Source organism: Anoplopoma fimbria, chromosome 21, assembly GCF_027596085.1.
Source record: "Anoplopoma fimbria isolate UVic2021 breed Golden Eagle Sablefish chromosome 21, Afim_UVic_2022, whole genome shotgun sequence".
In the NCBI taxonomy this organism is placed as follows: domain Eukaryota; kingdom Metazoa; phylum Chordata; class Actinopteri; order Perciformes; family Anoplopomatidae; genus Anoplopoma; species Anoplopoma fimbria.
This window is the reverse complement of record NC_072469.1, coordinates 10,954,975-10,977,461: the sequence shown is the minus strand read 5'-3', so window position 1 is coordinate 10,977,461 and position 22,487 is coordinate 10,954,975. Positions and strand designations below refer to the sequence as shown.

The 22,487-nt window shown below is 42.8% G+C and overlaps 1 long non-coding RNA gene across 1 annotated transcript; it reads right to left on the bottom strand.

Annotated features, from left to right (window-relative positions):
* Positions 1-21,111: 21,111 nt before the first annotated feature.
* Positions 21,112-21,904, bottom strand: LOC129110765 (uncharacterized). The gene is made up of 3 exons (XR_008532289.1): positions 21,871-21,904; positions 21,316-21,409; positions 21,112-21,159 (listed from the first exon to the last, which is right to left on the bottom strand). It is a non-coding gene; the product is annotated as an uncharacterized LOC129110765 (long non-coding RNA).
* Between the last annotated feature and the right edge of the window lie 583 nt (positions 21,905-22,487).

Here is a 22,487-nt window from a genome sequence, read left to right as displayed (position 1 = left end):
TTAATTATTTAAACATTAGTGCACTATGGCAGCGAGACACGTAAAGTTTATCGTGGTTTATCCGTATCATACGGGCAGACAGGACGATGGAGAGCGGTAAGAGGAAGGGAGGAGGTCTGGCAGTGTTTGTTAACAATAGATGGTGTAACTCTGGGCACATCACTGTTAAAGAACAGACCTGTACAGAGGACATTGAGCTGTCGGCCATTAGCATGAGGCCAGACTATCTACCGAGAGAATTTTCGCACGTTATCATGATAGCTGCGTATATTCCCCCCTCTGCTAACGGTGAAGCGGCCTGTGACGTCATACACTCGGCGACAAGCAGGCCGCTGACACAACATCCCAATGCCCTCCTCCTCCTCTCTGGTGACTTTAACCATGCCCCTCCACAAGGAACCGTTCTGGCTCCATTCCTCTTCTCCATCTACTCATCGGACTTCAAATACAACTCTGCAAACTGCCACCTGTCAGCCTCATCTCCGCCGGTGACGACAGGGAATACAGAGAACTGAACCAGGACAGGATGGTGCCAGCAGAACCGCCTCCAGATCAACTCTGGTAAAACCAAAGAGCTGGTGGTGGACTTCCGCCGGGGTAAACACTGTCCTCCGGAACCAGTGAACATCCAGGGAAAGGACATTGAGATTGTGAAATCCTGGGTAAAAGTACCTGGGTGTTCACCTGAACAATAAACTGGACTGGACTAATCACACTAACGCACTTTACAAAAAGGGTCAGAGCAGACTGTATCTGCTGAGGAGACTGAGGTCCTTTGGAGTGCAGGGAGCACTCCTGAGGACCTTCTTTGACTCTGTGGTGGCATCAGCCATTTTTTATGCAGTGGTCTGCTGGAGCAGCAGCATCTCGACAGCCGACAGGAAGAGAATAAATAAACTTGTGAAAGCCAGCAGTGTGCTGAGGTGTCCACTGGATACGGTGGAAGTGGTGGGAGACAGGAGGATGATGGCCAAGCTGTCATCCCTGATGAACAACACCTCCCACCCCATGCGGGACACTGACAGCTCTGTGCAGCTCCTTCAGCCACCGGCTGCTTCACCCCCGGTGTGTGAAGGAGAGGTACCGCAAGTCCTTCCTTCCTGCTGCTGTCAGGCTGCACAACCAGCTCTGCTCCCAGCAGACCACATGACACTAATACACTGTGCAATACAATATTTATAATAGTTTCTGTCTGTATATATAATATTACTGTGGATTCTCTACTGTTCTTCAGTTTTTTTTTACTGTTTTTATTGCTCATTTGCTTATTTATAATACTTATTTGATCTTGTGTTTTTTTTATTTACTATGTCTCTTGTTTTGCACTATCCTCTTTGCTGCTGTAATCCTGTAAATGTCCCCGCTGCGGGACTAATAAAGGATTATCTTATCTTAATTACATAACAATGACAGCAGACATCACTGTGATGTATTGACTCAATAAGCCAATAGAAATATATCATTAGCAAACACTTCTTTAAAGACCCAAAAATATTAAAACATAGCTTTCATCCTACACTATACTCTACTATATTCAGTGCAGATGAGCTGACATTTGACCACATTCAACAGCTTACCAGACATAAAACCATTCGTACACTGCAGATACATTATCATATCAACCTCACACTGACCTGAACTTTTGATATGAACAAAAAACTGTTTTCTTGTAAAACAGTTTTCTTGTAAAACTAAAATAAAGAACATGGAATAAGTAACATTAATTAAAGTGCATTTATTATTGACAAATTATTATTATTATTAGAATGTACGAGATCAATAAAAAACTTTCCTTGCAAAGATTGTCACCCAGAAATTTACTCTAATGTTTCCAAATTCAGCACCACGGTGCTGGCTTCTTAAATGATTTTGTGAATTTGAAATTTAACAAATTCCTATTGTTGGGCCGGCAATCTTTCCAGGGAAGGAACCAGGCTTTTAAGAAATAGTTCATCCTCTGATGGTGGGGCTGGTGGTGGTGGAGCAGAGGCACTTCTCCTCAAGGCCCCAAGCAGCTGTTCCTCAATTTCTTTCTCCCTCTCACTCCCCATGAACCTCTTTCAGGACCTCTTTTTCCTGTATGAAATGGAAACACCACATTTTGTGAAACTATTGCATCCCATCACTAAAATATCTTGTAAAGTTGATTAATTTGTCATAGTGAAAAACATATCATGAATGCATCATTTATATTCATACGAAAACAATGCAAACTTTTGGACCATGACTGGCTTCTGGGGAGCAGGAGCAGGAGCAGGAGCAGGAGCAGGAGCAGGAGCAGGAGCAGGAGCAGGAACAGGAGCAGCAACAGGAGCAGGAGCAGGAGAGGGAGCAGGAGCAGGAGCAGCCAACCCTTGGGTCTCTCCCTCATTGGATGACCGATCTGGTTCATCTTTAAATATTAACAATGACAATGAAACAATTTTATACCCAAACAGCGCCACTTTTACCAATGAGTAATTTGCCTGAGAATTTGATCCCTATGCACAACTGACAACTTTATCCTAGATTCAATTCAGTGTCTTTCCGACCACCATTGTGATCGTCTTTAGACTGTTTCAATGGATGTATATTTTTGTTAACAAAAGGATAAAGAGGTAACAATTCATATTTTTCCACTTTAAATACAGTGTTAATACATTTTGAATAACATCCATGTTAATATACCTCTCTACTGTAGAGCAAAAAACTGTCGACGGAGCAGCAGTCAGTCTTGAACCCTCATCTCCGGATCTCAAAACCAACTTTTAAACAACTGTACTAACTTCCACTTCATACACTTCCTACATCAACTAACCTTCCCTGTCATTTGGAGATGGCCCTGCAGCTGACTCTGACAGCCAGTCTCCGGCTGGTCCCGTATCGGTATTGTACTATGCGGTCCTGTCTTCCTCGATCCTCTGCCCCATGTTTCCACTAGTCTCCCTAGGGGTAACAAAGGGGTCGAGGTAAGACAGGACCGCAGAGTACTTCCACTTTTAAGTGGCCCTGGTCCTGATCCACTCCTTCTGTCTGCATCTTTTTTCCTCTCTTTCAAATACGTGTTCCTGAGACCCTTCCACTTTCTTCGGCATATGTCATCTGACAAGAAACACATATTTAGTGTGAAAGCCGGCGGTTGGGCTAACTTAACATGCTAACATAGTTCATAGTAAAGTACAAACAAAAGCTAGAATCAAATAACAAACACATATATTCAGAACTTACCAGGTAACTTCATTTCCTCGCTCACCTTGAGCCATGCCGCATCTTTTTTCAACCGTTTCCTGTAATCATAAGATGTGATTGAATACAAGAGAGGATGTGCACAAACGGCAACAATTAACTTCTCCTCCATCGTTTCTGATCCAACAACGGCACGACGGCAGTGATGACAGGAGGAGAATCTCAACGCTGATTGGCTTTCGCAACACGTCACACCCGCCGGAGTTGAAGTATTTCAACTCGCGCGAATGAGGTGAATTTCGCGTGATTCGTGCCGCCAGGCTTGAGTTCGCGTCTACTCGCGTCTGTGCATTGACTTTACATGTAAACTAAACGCGCAAAAAAATTTGCTTTTGGTGTGAACACGGCATAAGAATCATCTCGCAGAAAGAAGGCATCACCTGTGTACACTGATGTGTGTGACATTGGTCTACTGAGGGGAACCCCCGACGACAGAACACAGGGGGTTTTCTAGTGTGCCAGGTCAGACTGCAGTGAGGGCAGATCGAGGCATAGGAGGCAGAACCACCTCTCGATTTATCTCCTGTTGAGGAATCCCAGGTGGACAATCAGATGGCTTGCTGCCCTCGTACCTAGCAGACACATCATGACAGTGCCGTAACCACTCTGTGGGAAGCATGATGTGACAACACTGAGTTTAGTGGAGAGCTCTTCTGACAGTTTTTGGAAAACAAAGTGTTTGAAGGTGCTGTATGACTTCCACTGTGTGGAGTGTAGCTTTCTCCAGGTAGAGGGCCATAAAGAGGGGATTGTCTAAGTTGGACAAAATCATGATCCTTTTCCTGCAAAATGGCCCCAGTGCTTGTTTCAATACACTCCAAGAAAGTAAACAGAGCAAGAGAATAGCCAAATGATATCCACTTGTACTGGTTTTGTATTCCCCAGAAGGAGAAACAGGTACGTTCTGTGCTTGGAAAGGCCCAGAATGTGGAAATAGGCATCTCTCAAGAAGATGGAGGTGAACCAATTGGACCACTACCGTCGGAGGAGGATAACCCAGTAGGGTAGTAGCAGACACTGGAGGCGGAGCATGTTGAGGTGCAGCAGCTTGAGGGCGCCTGTTGTTGGAGCAAGCGACTAATTGTTTGTGTTGCTCCGGCTGAGGTGCAGCTTTGTTCCAGGAAGTGTGTTCCCTTACCCTCTCTGCTTCCTCTGCTGCTTCGTAAAGATGAGCCATGGCACTCTGGAGTAGTGGTCCGAAATGTCCCAAGGAGGGTATGGGACCATCCAGCAAATCTTGTCTGATCTTTGGGGTACGCTGCGACATGTGGTGCCAGACATAACGCCAGCCATCTTTGCTAACCTCAACAAAAACTAAACATTTAAGGCTTCACAGAGGTACAATTAGTTCGATGAATTGTATTGGTTATTTGATTTTTATTGTACAGTTGTTATTTATACTATGCTCAGCCCGGTACTTTTCTTAAATGCAGTCATTAACTACCATGTTTGCAATATGTTAGTAAAATGGTCCTTATTGTATAGGTTTGTCTTGAATAATTTGTGTAAAACTACTAAACAATGTCAGTTTTTTTTTCATGTAGGAAAAGTGGACACAGGCAATTGCCCAATGATTGCATTTGACTTACATAATTGCACAGCAGGGATAGTGTGTGCCGTTCTTTGTTTGGAGAATATTGATTTTGCGTTATATGTGCTGAGCACAACCAGAATAAATTGGTTTGCTTGGTTGTCTGCTCCTTTGTTTGATAATGAAGGCCATTCAGTGTTTTCATTAACTTCTCTTTTCTTTTCCTGCACAAATCTCAGCTGAGCGGCAGCATGCTGAACATTCAGCCTCCACAGCAGCTGGAATCTGTGTGGAGAGTTTTCAAGATTTCCAAAAGGCAATAGGTTTGAATCAGGGTTTCTACAGTATGCATTACTAGATTAATCAATATGGACTACCAGTGCATATTTTGCTGTGTTACTGTGTTAATTCCACAGTTTGGCCCAATTATAAAATTTGCCTCAAAGCCTCAAGCTCTTTCTGGTTGCTTGGGTGGCAACAATTGGTTTATGGACTATTTAACTATTTGAAAATGGTCTATAATTATTAGGTTCAAGTACATCGCCCCTTTTGTGCAAGGGAGTGATCGCAAACATTCCCATATGGCAGATAATTCACAAGCAGATAAAAAGGGGGTACATGTGGGATGGTCATTTGAGAAATTTGGTTCCAATACCATCTAACCCATGACAACTAATCACTTTTAGATCATTTACAACTTTCTGGACCTTGAAAGGTGTAATTCTCCTGAAAGAGAGAGAGAGAGAGCCTGTGCTGGACAGTTCACGGATGAGTTCACAGAAGACTTGTAGACAGCTTGAGGAACTTTCTGGTCTCTAAATAGTTGCTCATTGCAATCAGCCAATACTCTCAGTTCCTGACAATCTAAACTGGCAATAAACCTTTCTGTATTACAACACCCTATGCACCTACTCCCACAATGATACACTGTACAATATGCAATGAAGGCATTACCTTCTTTCTTTAACATGCTTACCAAACCTCTGATGTATGAATTAGCTGCAACCTCACTAAAACAATAAATATTTTAGAGTGGAGGTGGTAAGACCACTCTCTTTACTGTTCTATTTGTACATAATGAAGGTTTGCACTCTTCTGACCTCTTCTTGGCCACAGCTGATATCCCAAGACAGTAAATGTTGGGAAATAAATATAGTCACTTACAATGGTACATGCCAGGTTCCCATTGTCAAATTCATCCCAAGAAAAAATCCCATTTTCCAGCTTTCCTTTACATTTGTAAAAAATAAAATAAATAATAAATGAATCAGGAGCTAAAAGTTCAGAGAGATAGTGGTTTTGGGAGGTGAATATATTTGAGGTTCAAAAAAATTCAGCATTCGATACTCTTTATTCTTACTCTAATCAGCACCTTAATTAACATCTCAATAAAAAACACATGGAAAAGTTTGGTTTCAATTCTGCACATTTAAATGGTCTTAACTAATTAATAGAGCATATACAGAAGTGCATCTCAATAAATTATTCCAAACAGTCATTGACACCCTCCACAAAGTGTAAGTCCAAAAGGTCATTGCTAAAGACGCTGGCTGTTCACAGAGTGCTGTATCCAAGCATATTCATAGAAAGTTGAGTGGAAGGAAAAAGTGTGGTAGAAAAAATGCACAAGCAACAGGGATAACTGCAGCCTTGAGGAAGGATTGTGAAGCAACATTAATGGGGAGATTCACAAGGAGTGGACTGAGGCTGGAAGTGCATCAAGTTCCACAGTATCCAGGACATGGGCTGATGATTTGTGGAGCTCATGTCACTGCTGGTTTTGAACCAGTCCAAAGTGTCTTCACCTGGTTTTGGTCTACCAGGAAATTTTAGAGCACTTCATGCTTCCTTTGACAAGCTTTATGGAGAAGCTGATTTCATTTTCCAGCAGGACTTGGCACCTGCCCACACTTTCAAAAGTACCAATACCTGGTTTAATGACCATGGTATCACTGTGCTTGATTGGCCAGCAAACTCGCTTGACCTGAACCCCATAGAGAATCTGTTGGGTATTGTCAAGAGGAAGATGAGAGACACCAGACCCAACAATGCAGACGAGCTGAAGGCCGCTATCAAAGCAACCTGGGCTTCCATAACACCTCAGCAGTGCCACAGGCTTATCGCCTCCATGCCACGCCGTATTGATGCAGTAATTCATGCAAAAGGAGCCCCGACCAAGTATTGAGTGCATATATATATGAACATACTTTTCAGTAGGCTGACATTTCTGTTTTAAAATCCTTTGTATTATTGGTCTTATGTAATATTCTAATTTTCTGAGATACTGAATTTTGGGTTTTCATTAGCTGTAATCCATAATCATCAAAATTAAAAGAAATAAACGCTTGAAATATTTCACTCTGTGTGTAATGAATCTATATAATATATGAGTTTCACTTTTTGAATTGAATTATCGAAATAAACGAACTTTTCCATGATATTCTAATTTATTGAGATGCACCTGTATATTAGATCAGCCTTTCTCAAAGTGGGTACCGCGGCAAAAAATTACGTATTCTGACATTTAATTAAAAAAATAATAATCTGACATTTCATATATGACATATATGTATATATTGAATACATAAATACATTCTTTCTTACATATGAATGGATTAATAAAATTGTAAAGTCATTTTAGTTAAACAAATATATAAAATTAACCATAAAAATCTGTCTCACGTAACGTGACGTCCCCACCGGTGTCAGCGTGACAGCGCAGCACACAGCACATTGTTTTATAATTTAACCGCGAAAATACATTTCACAAAGAGCAAGGAACAAGCATCATGGATCGTTTTTTAAAAAGAAAAGCCCCACAAGAACCAGACATGATTGACTGTGAAATGGAGCCTCAGCCTACTACTTCATGCGAGCCTTCGTCCACCAGCTCTGAGTCTGCACCAAAGGTCGCAAAGGTAGATAAGGCTAAAAAGAGAACATACAACGACAATTACCTCAAACTTGGCTTCATCAGTACTGGGGATGAAGCATGCCCTCTCCCTTTGTGTCTAATATGTGGGATGAAACTGTCAAACCAAGGGATGGTTCCGAGCAAACTTAAAAGACACCTGACCACTAATCATCCATCACTTGCTGACAAGGATGCTGAATATTTTGTTCGAATGAAAAGTCAACACAGCCGTCAAGAACAAATGATGATTAAATCTGCAAAAGTCTCGGAGAAGGCACTGGAAGCTAGCTACCTCGTAGCTGAAATAGTAGCTAAAACAAAGACGCCCCACACTATTGCAGAGACTGTAATTATGCCAGCCTGTACAGCAATTGTAAACAAAATGCTAGGGCCTCAAGCTGCAAAAGAAATTTCAAAGGTCCCGCTGTCGGATTGTACAATAGGGAGGCGAATCAATGACATGTCTGTGGATATTGAAGCTGCCGTTTTGGGGAAAATCAAGACAAGTGGACATTTTTCTTTACAACTTGATGAGTCAACAGACGTGAGTGGGCACGCTCAGCTCCTGGCAAATGTTCGGTTTGTGGATGGGGACCGTATTAGAGAGAATTTTCTATTTTGCAAACCGCTGCCAAACAAAACGACAGGAGAAGAAATTTATCGTGTGACAAATGAGTATCTTGAAAAGGGAGGATTGAGTTGGAAGAACTGTATTAGTATCTGTACGGATGGTGCGGCTGCAATGACGGGCTGTGCCAAAGGTTTCATTAGCAGGGCCAAACAGCAAAACCCTGACATCCGCACAACCCACTGCTTCCTTCACAGAGAGGCACTTGCTGCAAAGACGCTCCCAAAAGAACTTTCGGACGTACTTGACAGAGCAGTGGACATTGTTAATTTCATAAAAGCGCGCCCGTTAAAGAGCCGCCTGTTTTCGATTCTGTGCAAGGAAATGGGGGCAGAGCATCAGAGCTTGTTGCTACACACGTCAGTCCGCTGGCTGTCACGGGGGAAGGTTTTGGGCCGATTGTACGAGTTAAGAGAAGAACTCAGAGTCTTCTTGACAGAAGAGAAATCTGCATATGCAGAGCTGCTCGCAGATGAGCAATGGTGCGTAAAACTCGCGTATTTGGCTGACATCTTCAAGCACCTCAATGAGCTGAACATTAAAATGCAAGGCAAAGAAGAAAACCTCCTCTCCTCGTCTGACAAACTGCGTGGCTTCAGATCTAAGCTCACACTCTGGCGTTCCTTTGTGGAACAGGGCAGGCTGGATATGTTTCCCCTGTGCAATGTGCATGTAAACAGCAGCACGCTTTCTGACCTCATAGCCCAGCATCTGAAATCTCTTGACGAGCGATTTAATCATTATTTTCCATCGGAGTGTTATGCACAGTTTGACTGGGTCCGTGATCCATGGAGTTCACGCGCACTGGAGAGCGCAACGGACTGGCCACTGCCAACACAGGAGCAACTGATGGAGATCAGGGAAGACCGCACATTGAAAATGAGATTTGGTGACATGGAATTGGACAGGTTTTGGATATCAGTGGAAAAAGAGTATCCAGTGGCTTCAAGTAGCGCTGTTGCTATTTTGCTTCCCTTCTCCACAACTTATCTGTGCGAACTGAGCTTTTCAAGCCTGACATACATCAAGAACAAGTACAGGGAGCGACTGAGGACTGTGGACCAGGAGCTCCGTGTCTGCCTCTCATCCATCCCTGCCAGGATAGGCCGGTTGTGTGCGTCGCACCAGGCTCACGTCTCTCATTGATTGTGAGTCACACCCCCTCTCTCTCTCAATTGCGGCTTATTTGTGTGCGTATGCGCGCTGCATGCGCGAATGTGGACCTCTCTCCCTCTCTCATTGCGGATTATTGTTTGCGTGTGCGTGTGCGTGCGTGTGCGTGTGTGTGTGTGTGTGTGTGTGTGCGTGCGCGTATGGCACGGATGGAAACAAGCACTATGATGGAAAAACATTCCTGCTATCTCTGCACTTCATTTGAGTTCTCCTGGTCTCAATTTGTTGGGTTCTTGTATTGCCTGTGTTGCTGTATAGCTTGGGCGGTCCACCTCTTATGGTTTTATGGCATTTGTGTCTCTGATTTATTGTTTTGTGAAGCACTTAGTAAACCTGTGTTTTTAAAGGTGCTATAAAGTTGCTATGAAGTTGTTATTATTATTAATATTTACAGTTGTATTATGCTCTGTTCATTACTGTCCTGTCTAAATAAACAGGACATTTGCATTTACGTTTAGGCTATGCAGTGTCGTTTTTAATCATATTTTACACTGGGGTGCCTTGAGATTTTATGCACTTTTGAAAGGTGCCCTGGCTGAAAAAAGTTTGAGAAAGGCTGTATTAGATAACTGCTGCTGCAAGAAATACAGGGCAGATTAATACAAGTTACCTTGATGCAACACACGTGTGTAAGTCCGTTCTCTGAGTACCTGCATAGACATATGAAGCTCTACATTCATGTTGCTGTTACATGCGCTCTCCATCATTCCAGTGTCTGTGTTTTTTTCCATACCGACCGACGCCGATGCAAATGTCCACATTTCCTTTTTGCAGTCTTATTGGTAGGGGCAGGCAGACTTTAAATACCTCAGCAGAGGGGAATGAAAAGGAAACTTCCTGTACCTCTATCAGGAAGATTCCTAATAGAGGTACAGGATCAGTTTCCTGATAGAGGTTAACTCATGTGAAACTTGCAGAAAATGTCATAGTAAAGTAAATAACTTGCAAGGTTTGATTGCCGCACCTAAATGTAGCTCTCTCCTGTTTATGGCACTTATATGTTTCTACAAGAAGAATTCTCTGAGAATTTGAACACAAATAAACAATGTGTTCATATTATATTGTTTACTTTACCAATTAAGCAAAGGGAATAACTTAGTGCCAACTAGGCAAGTTCATTCATGACATGCAAATAATGTATTAAACTCAGTGCAGTTCATAAAGTTTGTAGGCAGGATCATCTATAAGCACCAAGTAATAAGAGACTTGGCTGCACAAATGTGGAGGTGGAAGACCATGATGGGTAGATCTTTGAACTACTGTCCAAAAAATAGAGACTCTAACCTTACACCCCTAGAGGAGTGTGCTCTGCCTTACTCTGTTAAAGTCAGCCTCGAAATGATGACAGGCAAACAACAGTCCTTACCAAGGCCAGACATCTGGAAGACACTAAGAGGCTCTGTTGAGCTGAGGGGAACTGTAGAGTGAGGTTTCTCTTTGGCTTTTTTTAACATTATGATTTATTCAACTTAGTAGGGTTGTTGCTTCATCATTATCTTAGCTGCAGTTTAAGGTATATAACAAGTTTACATCTGTGTTGTCTGGACCAAAATCTTGTGGTCTCTTAAACGAAATGGCTGTGTCCTCAAAAGCTTAGGTTTGTACTGTGTTCTATTCAAACCAATTAAGCATAGCGATAGTTCATCATATCAGAGGATTATTTCTAGCCCACGGGAATGGAGTGTTGGGCAGGTTTTACTTTTTACTGTAATATGAGCTGAATGATAGCCATGCTGAAAGCTAGGTTTGCTGCTCAATAATGGGGCATCTGTATGGGTGATTGGGCATTGGAAACGTCCAACTTAGGGTATTGAAGAACAGCTTCATCATGGTACTCAAAAAAGTAAGAGAAAGAAACAGTAATACACAAGGAATTCATAGCGGTTATCAACACAATTAGCAGCTTAAGATGAACAGTAGCCAACAGAATGGAATAGGTCTACACTTGATTTACTTCAATGCTAACTTTAAATACAAGAAGTAGAAATGTGTTCTTTTCCAGTCCCCTGTGTATAGTTGAAGATCAGAATTTGTGAGAGCGGCAGCTGAAATAGCTTCTGAAGTGCTTACTGTGTTGGAATATATAATTCCAGTCCATATACCCTTAACAATATGCAGCAACATATGAATACACAAGTGGAACAGTTCCTTATTCCACTGACTTCAGCAATAAGAATCATTATATGCCCAACTGTTCACCCAAACTAAACTGCAGACCATTTGAGACATTACGTACTATTTCTGTGTAAACGTGGTCCCTAAAAGCCTGTACAAAACATCAAATTTCAGATTCTCTCCTGCCTCTTCTAAAAGTGTGGGCTGTCTATCAAGATATGCTGGTTTATACTTCATTCATTTAGTTTGTCACAGACAGAAACACACACTGACAGCAAACACCTTACGTCAGGGCTTTCTCAGCCAATTCAGGCGCTGTTTGCCGTACGCTTGTATGCACTTAATCTTATACATGTATGAACTTGATCTAAATCAAATGGATCCCCTTAAATCAAATAAGACCCTGCAAAACACTTGAAGTGGAACTTCACCCCCAGGTCTGAGCATAAAAGAAATGCAACAATGTTGAAAAGTTGAGATGAAACTACGCCCTCTTTCACATGATGCAACGCAGGGTCAACAAACGTGACAGAAGCTTGGAAAATAGAGAAATGGCCTGGGGCACTCAAATGAGACAAGAATTACACCCCGGTTTGATTAGAAGGGAATAACATTTCTCGATTTCACCACGTAGCTCAGTCCGAAATGGTCGACTGTATCTTAGAATTGGTTTTGCAAGATTAAGGCTGATTTAAAACAGTATAACGCATTTTGAGTCTTTTTAAACCATGAAATTCAGATTTATGTTAAATATGGTCATCAATAATAATAATGGCATAAATGTGTTTCATCATGATCATCATCTGGATCAGGTTATGCTTGCTTCTCTGAAAGTTTGCACCAGTGTGCAGCAACAAAAACAAAATCTTGCTGCCACCCTCCACTTTCTCCGTATGGCCACTTAGCACAGGACTCTCTCCTCTAAGCCAGCCAAGGCTGGGACGGCTCTCCTGACCTGACCCTCACCATAGCTTCTACGTTGGCGATGACCAGAATTATGGCAAAGCAAACATGTCCCAGTTACCCTTAGATCAGACAGGATTGTTCTGTATCCTCTAATGGGCTATTTAGACCACTCCTTTGCACGCCACGGCTCATCTGCATGAAGCAGCTGACACTAGTCACAATGCAGCAGTCAAAGAGATAACAGAGCTGTGAATGATCCAAAATAAACAAAATAAAAAAAGTCTACAAAACCTCAGAGTGTATAGTCTCCATTTCAAACTAGAGGATTAGGAACACTATATTTTGTGCAAAACCAAGGACGTAAAGGGGGGAAAAAAACTGCCATTTCCTCTATTAAATCAGACGAAAAGGATATGATTTGAACAATCATGATAAACAACTGCCAAGGGTTAATGGTTATGTTTATATATTTAATATCCTGGGATTAAATGTATTATTCACATGAAATCAATGACTCATTCAGTCATTCGCACTTGTGCTTTAAACTCACAACTACAAGACAATGTGACCAGTAACAGGCAAGTCTTTGACTTTCAAATAAAAACAGTGGTAGCTTAGATCGTGAACAAGTTATTCCCATAGTGGATTGTGACCATGTTACCACCAGCACAATTGCAAGTGAATTCTTTGGAAATTGAGAGAATGTAGTTGAGAAGCAAATCATTGTGATCCGCCAAGTACACTGTGTTATAGAGATGGTTGAAGCATTTACAGACAAGACATTAGACTCTAGACTGTAAAGACATAATGAGATATTAGGCTCTAGTAACTAGAGCCTAATATCTCATTCAGGCGTGTGCTTGAGCATGGCAAGATTGAGGATGGGATTGTGATCTTCAGGGACTACCTCACTGATTTCTGAAATATATTTTATGCAACAAAGACCTGTGGAACCACCTGCAAGATCCCCAGTTTGTATAATAGCTGTTTCTTTTATTTGGCCTTTGGTAACTCTGATGTCAGTGCTTCCCAGTCCATTCCTCACAGATGCTCTGTCAATCTAATGGATGCTTTCTTCAACTTCATCAGCCAAACTGAGAAGGAAGTGTTGATGGAGGCACTTGAGAACATCAAAGGGGCTGATATAAGAACTCCTCAGCAAACTCAGCAGTCACAACTGCACTGTGCTCCCAACTGAAGAAAATCTGTCGAAAGCCAGCATTCATCCTAAGGTGTTGGAAGCCAATTCTAAGGTCTATTGGAGAAGGAGCCTGGCCTGTTCCTTTGGTACTGCTAAGCTCTGACTTGTTCCTATCTAAGACCATTAAAGTCACATTCACAGACATGTCTTAGTTCACAAAGCAACCTTTGGCTCACACCTGTAGTTATTATTTTGAACTGGCATTTGATAACGACGACTACGCAGAATTTAGATCAGAACTTTGCTGTGTGTTGAGTGGAAAAGTAAGTGATGGATATGTCCTAAATAAGGATGAGGGCACATGCACTATCGTTGTAGAAGGAGGTACAAGTTGTATGTATGATCTCTTGAAGAACAACAGTGCTGAGTCTGCAGGGGTAAACCCTCCAGAGACTCAAACCATGACTTATTTTACCAAAAAGTACCAAAGAAAGACAGGGACATGCCACAAGCTCCTTAGCAGCTCCATCATCTGAGGGTGTACTACTACAGCAGACTGGTTAGGCCTCTGACCTGACAAGGGTCCCTATCCAGAGGAAAACACTTTGGAATCCAACTCCAACCTACTGCACCTCTCTGAAAGAACATTGATTTAAGATTTAATTTGGTGAGCTTAAAGCCAAAGATTTTAAAAGGGGCCCCATACAGCAGAAAAAGCTTTGGACACTACCAGATCCCTTACCGCAACATTTTAAAAGTACCTCAGGTGAGGTAAGTGTGTGTTGCAAGCAGGACCAAAACCCTTCTCACCAAAAAGGACCAGACACAGAAAGGGGACCTACCAAAAGCTCCACAGCAAGCGAGGTGGAGTGTGTACCACAACCAGCAGGTACACCTTCAGGTGCTACATAGCAGGATGTTGAAGTCACTGAACTGACAAGGGGCCCTGTACAGAGGGTAACACTTTGGGAACCATCACAACACCCCACTCATGCCATGTCTTGCGTCCATGAGCTCCAGCTTCAGCAGATCGGGAACAGAAGTTTGAAGAGACCAACAAGCTCAAGGAGGAGAATGAAGCTTTAAGAACTCAAGTGGAGCAGTTAAAATAAAAACTCTAATTAAATGAGGCTATCCATAATGAGTCTAATCTGAAGACCTTTAACCTGGAGCTCCAGTTTTTGTTAACGAAGGTCACTGAAGCCGAGACTCTCCATAAGGTAAAAGGAGAGACAGATAGAAGCAGACATCTACGTGGCCCAGCAAAGAGAGAACAACCAACTGCAGGCTACACTGTCCCAGACACTAAGTAACACAGCTGCAGTGACAGGAGGAGAAAACTACTCCATTTAGGCAAGAAAGCTACTTGGTTAGGTTTAAGAAAAGATCTTGAAATACTTAGTTTGGGTTTAGAATTAGATTGCAAAATACTTTGTTAGGTTTGATCAACAAAACTACTTAATTAAGTTAAGGCAAAGATCGTTGTTTGGGTTGATATAACAACAGAAGTACCGTAACTACATTTTAGCAAGTTACCTGACATTAAATCAATGTTGATTAATAGCGAAAAAGCAGTCTCATGGCTGAAATATTGCTGGTTGTTGGACCCATCTGCCCCCGTGTTTGCTTATGCGTTCTTTGTACTTCCTCGTTCATGATAACGTGGCTGTCATACAAAACAATTTTGCAGGATATTTACGAACTACGACACCCTATGTGGCAACATATGACTGAACCTGGAAAACAAGGGCCGTTTCTCAATACCAAGTACGGTCAAGTATGGACTTGCAAACTTGCAAGTTCATACTTGGATAGTTCGACTCGGGAGTACAAACTCCTGAGGACGGGAGGACGAGTACGGTCATTTTGCAATTGGAACAGCAGCGAACTTGATGACGTCACGTCACGACGTCACCAACTCAGCTCGTCGGTCCCGCCTACTCCCGTTATCTTCAGTCATATATATTGACAATAAAACGAAATATGATATAAAACACAACCTTTTTTCGTTTTCATTTAGAAAATATTAAAATATTAATATGTATATATTTTGTGTTACATCTGCATATAATAAAGCGCCAATGGCGGGATAAAGGTTGTTATGGTTAGGGTGGCCGCTGATGATCAAACAGGTTGCCGCTGGTGATCAAACAAGTTGCCGCTGGTGATCAAACGAATGAATGAGGACAAACAAAATCCGACATTAGACATCAGACATCAGACATTAGACATCAGACATCAGACATCAGACATTAGACATTAGACATTAGAAAATTAGATAAAATTATTAAGGTATCAAAATGGATCAGAGGCTGGTTGCCGTTGCTGTCGGTGCGCTTTATAGAGAAGCTGAAGAGGAGGTTGCCCAACTGAGGCGAAGAATTCGCCAAAGAAGAGCCAGGATGCGGAGGAGGATGGAGAGGACACGGGCCATATTAGCCTGTCTCTCTAACTTTGTACGTTTGTATAATCATCCTATGCTTTATAACCTGTCTACTATCATCTATATGTAGACTTGACAGTTTACTTGGCACCCCTAGGTTAAAAACTAATGCAGTTTAATATTGTATAAAGTCTGTATTTAATGTTTTAGAGGTGGTGATTTATTTTTTGTGTCAGCTTGGTTTGTGGTGCTGTTGAACTGTAACGTTATACTGGGAGGTGTTTCTAATATTTAGTCTACCCTTCATATACATGATTTGCATTAAAAAGTAACATTATAACCTTGCTGAAGTTAACATGTATATACAGGACTGTTATATTAGACTACATTAGCTTTATCTAGCTTTATCTAGGCCTACCTGATAAACTGGCCAGTTCAGGGGAGGTTTGATACTTTAGTTTAATATTGGATGGATTAGCACACATTCCACATACAGACCTGCCATTTGTCTTCTTGGTACTCAACATGAAGAGGCTGATACTCAGTCTGACAGGCCTTGTACAGTTAGCACAAACATCACAATACATCAGTGCAGAAGTAGCCTTCCTGTACTTCATCTGTGCCATGCACATCAGTTTAATAAATATCAAATAGTAAAAACATAAATAAACAATAAATATAATACATGATAAAAATAACAAGTAATAAACAATTCCAAAAATATATATATATATATATTTATTTTTTTACAGGACCAAAGTCCCTCACAAAGGTATGCACAAGTGCATGACCATGTGCCTATCCTGGCCATGTTCTTTACTGGAGCGGACTTGAAACCAGCCTTCAGGCTATCCAGGAGCAGCATCAACATGCTGGTCCAGATGCTGCCCCGGCAAAAAGCCCATGGATGGAGCCATGAAATGGAGGTCCTGGTCACAGTGTACTGGCTTGCCTGTGGAGCTTCCTACAGAGTTACCGCAGACATCTTTGCCATGCCACTAGCCACTGTTTGCCGGACCGTCCACAACGTCGTGGAGGAAATGATGACCATCCTCCACAGAGTCATTCATTTCCCCAAACCAGAGGAGATGGAGGAGGTGGGGGCTGGCTTTGTTCGCCTTGCTGGCCATGAGGCATTCCGATGTGCTGCCGGTGCCATCGACGGGTGCCACATCAAGATTGTTCCTCCTGCAGAGCCACAGAAGAAAAGCTATATTAACAGAAAACTTTTCCCCTCAGTGCTACTGCAGGGCATCTGTGATGCCAAGGGCGCATTTCGATGTGTACATAGGGAATACAGGATCTGTACATGACGCACTTGTACTTAGAAGGTGTCCGATGTACAAGCAGGCCCTGTTGGATTCTCTTGGCTTTATGCAACATATTAATCAGTCCACTCATGTACTCGGGCACACCCTAGACTTAATTTTATCCCATGGCCTGTCCATTGATAATGTTAATGTTGAGGATGCTTACTTATCTGTCACAAACCTATTGTATTCAATGTTAACATTTCTGATCCTCAATGCACAGCCAAATCCCCTGATCGCTATGCACGCTACATAGGCCCTCTCACTGCCGAACAGTTTGCAGATAGCTTTCTAGCTAGTGATGTTGCTACTTCCATTTTAACTACTACTGATCCCCCCCCTTGTGCAGATGAACTACTGAGTATTTTCAACTCCTCATGCTCAGCAATCTTAGATTCCATTGCCCCCTTTAAGCTCAAACGCCCCAAACTCATATCACAACCATGGCTGGATGACACTACCCGCTCTCTCAGGCGAGCCTGTCGGACAGCTGAGCGAAAGTGGAAGAAAGATCACCTCACTGTTTCTTTCCAAATTTTCAAGAGCTCTCTAGCAACATTCCAAACAGCAGCTAAAGCAGCTAGAGTTATACACTTTTCCAATATTATCAGTGAACACGTCCATCGTCCCAAAATCCTTTTTAGCACTTTAAACTCAATCATCAATCCACAAGCCTCACAAGTCGAGCCATCCACTGACATCTGCACGACATTTATGAAATGTTTTATTGACAAAATCAATCACATTAGGCAGTCTTTCACCCCCTCATCACCAGTCACTTCCTGCATCACTTAGGCGTTAGGCCTTCAGCTCTTTTTGACCATTTCCTACCAGTGTCACTAGAGGAACTGAGGGACATTGTTAGGGTCATGAAGCCCTCAACTTCTCCTAACGATGCTGTCCCCTCCAAAATAATAAAAGACGTCTTTGACTCCATCGGCCCAAGTATTCAGGTCATCCTCAACTCTTGCCTGACCAGGGGTTTTGTTCCTGCAAGTTTTAAGCAGGCGGTTGTCCAGCCACTGCTTAAAAAACATAACCTGGATGCAAAATGTCCAAGAAACTACCGTCCAATCTCTAAATTACCTTTTATTTCAAAAATCCTGGAAAAGGTGGTTTTATCACAACTATTGCCCTTTTTAAACCATGCCGAGATTTTAGAACCCTTTCAATCAGGTTTTAGATCACGTCACAGCACTGAGACAGCCTTGTTGAAAGTAACAAATGACCTGCTCCTCACTCTAGACTCTGGAGAAAATGCCATTTTGATCTTACTAGACCTCAGTGCCGCCTTCGACACTGTCGACCACAACACCCTCTTGTCGCGCCTAGAGCAGTGGGTTGGTATTAGTAGCACAGCTCTTCAATGGTTTTCCTCCTATCTCACCAATAGATCTTTCACAGTGTCTATCGGACAGTTCTCCTCACCCTCTGCCCCTGTGTCCTGTGGGGTTCCCCAGGGGTCAATTTTAGGCCCTGTCCTCTTCTGCCTATACATGCTCCCTCTAGGGAATATAATCAGGAAGCATAACATTGCATTTCACTTTTATGCTGATGACTCGCAATTATATCTCCCTCTCAAATCTGCAGACTCGCTCCAGACCCTCCTTGACTGCCTTGAGGAGGTAAAAGTTTGGCTGGGTAGTAACTTCCTCCAAATTAATAATGACAAAACGGAAGTCATTATTTTTGGACCTTCCAAATCCAAAACCCTCGCACGGCCGACTTAGGTATTCTCTCCCCTACGTCAAATCCCACTCCAGAAACCTGGGTGTCATCTTTGATTCTAACTTCTGCTTTGACAAGCAAATTGCTGCTGTGGTCAAGAGCAGTTTTTACCAGCTCAGAGTCATTGCCAAGATGAAACCCCATTTATCACTTCACAATCTGGAAATAGTAATACACGCCTTCATCACATCACGGCTGGATTACTGCAACTCCCTTTACCTAGGACTCCCTCAATCACTCCTCTCTCGCCTTCAGTTGGTCCAGAGCTCCGCAGCAAGGCTGCTGACTGGATCCAGAAAGCGGGATCATATAACCCCCATCCTAGCATCCCTCCACTGGTTGCCCATCCAGCACAGAATTCATTTTAAAACCGTACTTATGGTTTTTAAAGCCCTAAATGGCCTGGCTCCGCCCTACATCACAGAGCTCATCCACCACCACTCAGCACCCAGGTCCCTTAGATCAGGTAGCTTGGGTCTCTTACACGTTCCACGCACTAGGCTAAAACAGAGGGGTGACAGGGCTTTTGCTGTGGCTGCCCCCCGCCTTTGGAACGAGCTGCCGCCTGCAGTCAGAAACGCTCCTTCCATCACCATTTTTAAATCTAGGCTTAAAACACACCTTTTTTCCCTGGCCTTTCCTCCCCTTTTGTGATATCTCGTTTATTTTATATGTTTTATCTATGTCTATGTATGTGGTATGTGTTCCTTTATATGCCTCTTTGCACCATGTACGGCACTTTGGCCAGTGAAAACTGTTTTTAAATGTGCCTTATAAATAAATTTGGTGACTTTGAAACACAGCATACATTTTCTATGTGCATTTTATTAACAGGCCAAGTTGAAGCCCGGTACAACAGGCACCATGCAAAGGCACGTAATGTTATTGAGCGCACCTTTGGCATTCTGAAAATGCGCTGGCGCTCCATCTTCCTGAGGGCCCTGGAGATCCGGCCTCTGTTCGCCCCGAAGGTGATTGGTGCCTGCTGCATCCTCCACAACTTGTGTGTGGCAGCAGGTGATATCCTGGAGGAGGAGGAGGAGGAGGAGGAGGGGGGACCAGATGACAGCGAGGATGTTGTAGAAGTCATGCAGAGGGAGCTGTCGGGGAACAGTGTCCGAGGAAGGCTTGCTGCCCAGCTTTCTGCTCCAGGAGAACTGCCTGTGTGTCTGCGTGAACATGACTACATCTAGACAGTAAACCTCTCCAGATGTAGTCATGCTCACTAGAGGATGGATGGATGGATGGATGGATGGATGGATGGATGGATGGATAGATAGATAGATAGATAGATAGATAGATAGATAGATAGATAGATCAGAATAATCCATTATTCGTTCATGATCGTTTCTTCTGGGGAAAACGACTTGTTTGTGGGTAGTTTATATGTTGTATATGTTCTTTTTCTGGCTGTAAATAATTGTATAAAACTTTGAAATATAGGACCTTGTGATTCTTTTCCTTTTGTTGTAAATATATACAATACACTATTGCCTTCAAGAATGAATTGCCTGGGTTGAAACTGAACAATATTTATTTACAATTAAAATAACACATTTAAATCAAAACTTATTGACAAGATTCTCGAACAGAGTCAGATATCGCTCTGCTCGAGCTGCTGCCTCCCTTTCACTTTTCTCCTCTCTCTCTACAGCCTTTCTCTCCCTCTCCTCTTCCTTCTCTGCCTGCTCTCTCAAGAAGTCCAGGAGGTTGTTCCTGGGCCTCTTTGCTGGAGGCTGGCCTGCTTCCTCTGCAGAAGAGGTAGAGGCCGTTGGTGTGACCGCGCCACCTGTAGTGGCAGTCAGGTTTGCTGCAACTACCAGGGGCGGACTTATGGAGTGCAGCCCCCGGAGTGCAGCATCCATGTCACTGTACCACTGCCAGGTGGCAGCAGTCACACCACCGGCCTCTACCCCTTTGCCTGTGGGGGGATCCCTAAGGTCCTGAAAAGAGGGTATTAATCACTACACTGTGAAACTGAAGGCTCTCTCAGTAATACAGAGCAGAGCAACAGGCAGCTTACCTTGTACTTATCCTTAAGGTTGTTCCACTTATTTTTGGCCTGTTTGGCTGTTATTGCCAGGCCAGAAGTGGTAACAAAGTCACTGGAAAAAACAAAAACATAAACAAAGAGTGACACAGAGTGACACACTGCCTCTTCAATAAGATATGAATCATTATGGATGGAGACAGCACAAATCTGGCTCCATCCCTTACCCAGTCATACAGGCAATGATACAAGCACTCAAATAAATACTCACTCCCATCCATTTTTGGAGGAATTCCTCCTGCCAGTGAAGAGGCTCTCGTTGGCTGCCCGCCAGGCAATGAGGGCCCGGGTTTCCTCAGTTGTCCCTTGAATAAAATATTGCAAAAAAATCGGTCAAAAGTACAAAGGCAGGGCTCTAACTTCATGCAAAGTTAAAGTTGAAAAATATGTGTATGTATATATGTAAAGTGATGACACCAGTTTGCACGGGAACTAATAATAGATGTAAACTGAGAGAGCAAAGATTGTTCGTTAGATATCCCAAACGAGTTATATCTCATGTTTAACCACAGAGACACCAGAGCGGCACATCTGGAGGAGCCTAGCCGAGATCAGGCTGCTGTCAGCGGGATGCATGAGCACCACCGCCCGGTCTCCTCTCTGGTCCTCTCATCTCCGACAAACGTCGGCGCTTTTTTCAAACAGGCTCTATCTTGATAAATTGACCGCATATTTTAAGTCTTAACAACTACATTCTCGCTTAAAAAAATGTTAAAACTAAATTCCGTTACACAACAACAGCAGTATTTAGACAGTTATAACTTACAGTTGTGAGTCGTCTCCGCCATCGTCGTCTCTTGTTTGCTGGTGAAATGCATTCTGGGATACTTGGCTGTCCAAAGTCCACACAAGTCTACTCCGATGCATCCTCGGTATAATGGGCGGAGCGAGGACACTTCCGGGTATCTGGACCGTACTTGGCTTGATGCGAACTTGTGTATTGGAACAGTACTTGGGCCGCTTGATGACGTTTCACAAGTTCACGAGGACACAAGTACAGAGAAGTTCACATATTGAGAAACGGCCCAGGTCTTGAGAAACACGCAGTCATGCTAATCTGCACTACTAGCACATAATTCGGTGTCCCTAAAGATCACTTCGTTCTCTCAATGGTGATTGATGAACAATTTTAGCAGGATTATTGAAGTGCACTTGCCCGTGAAGTTGCAGTTGGGCTAGCCTTCTCCCTAAATGACGAGGACTGATCTGAATTTTATCCCTCACAGAAAGACACAATGCTATTTCTGCCTGTCTCAGACCTTGATTTAAGTACAGTCTAATGAGTTGATCAATTATTGATCCAACATTTCTAGCTTAAATTAATTGCTACAGTTGTCAAGACGCCAGCATGCTGGCTAGGCACACCTGATCTCTGATGGACAT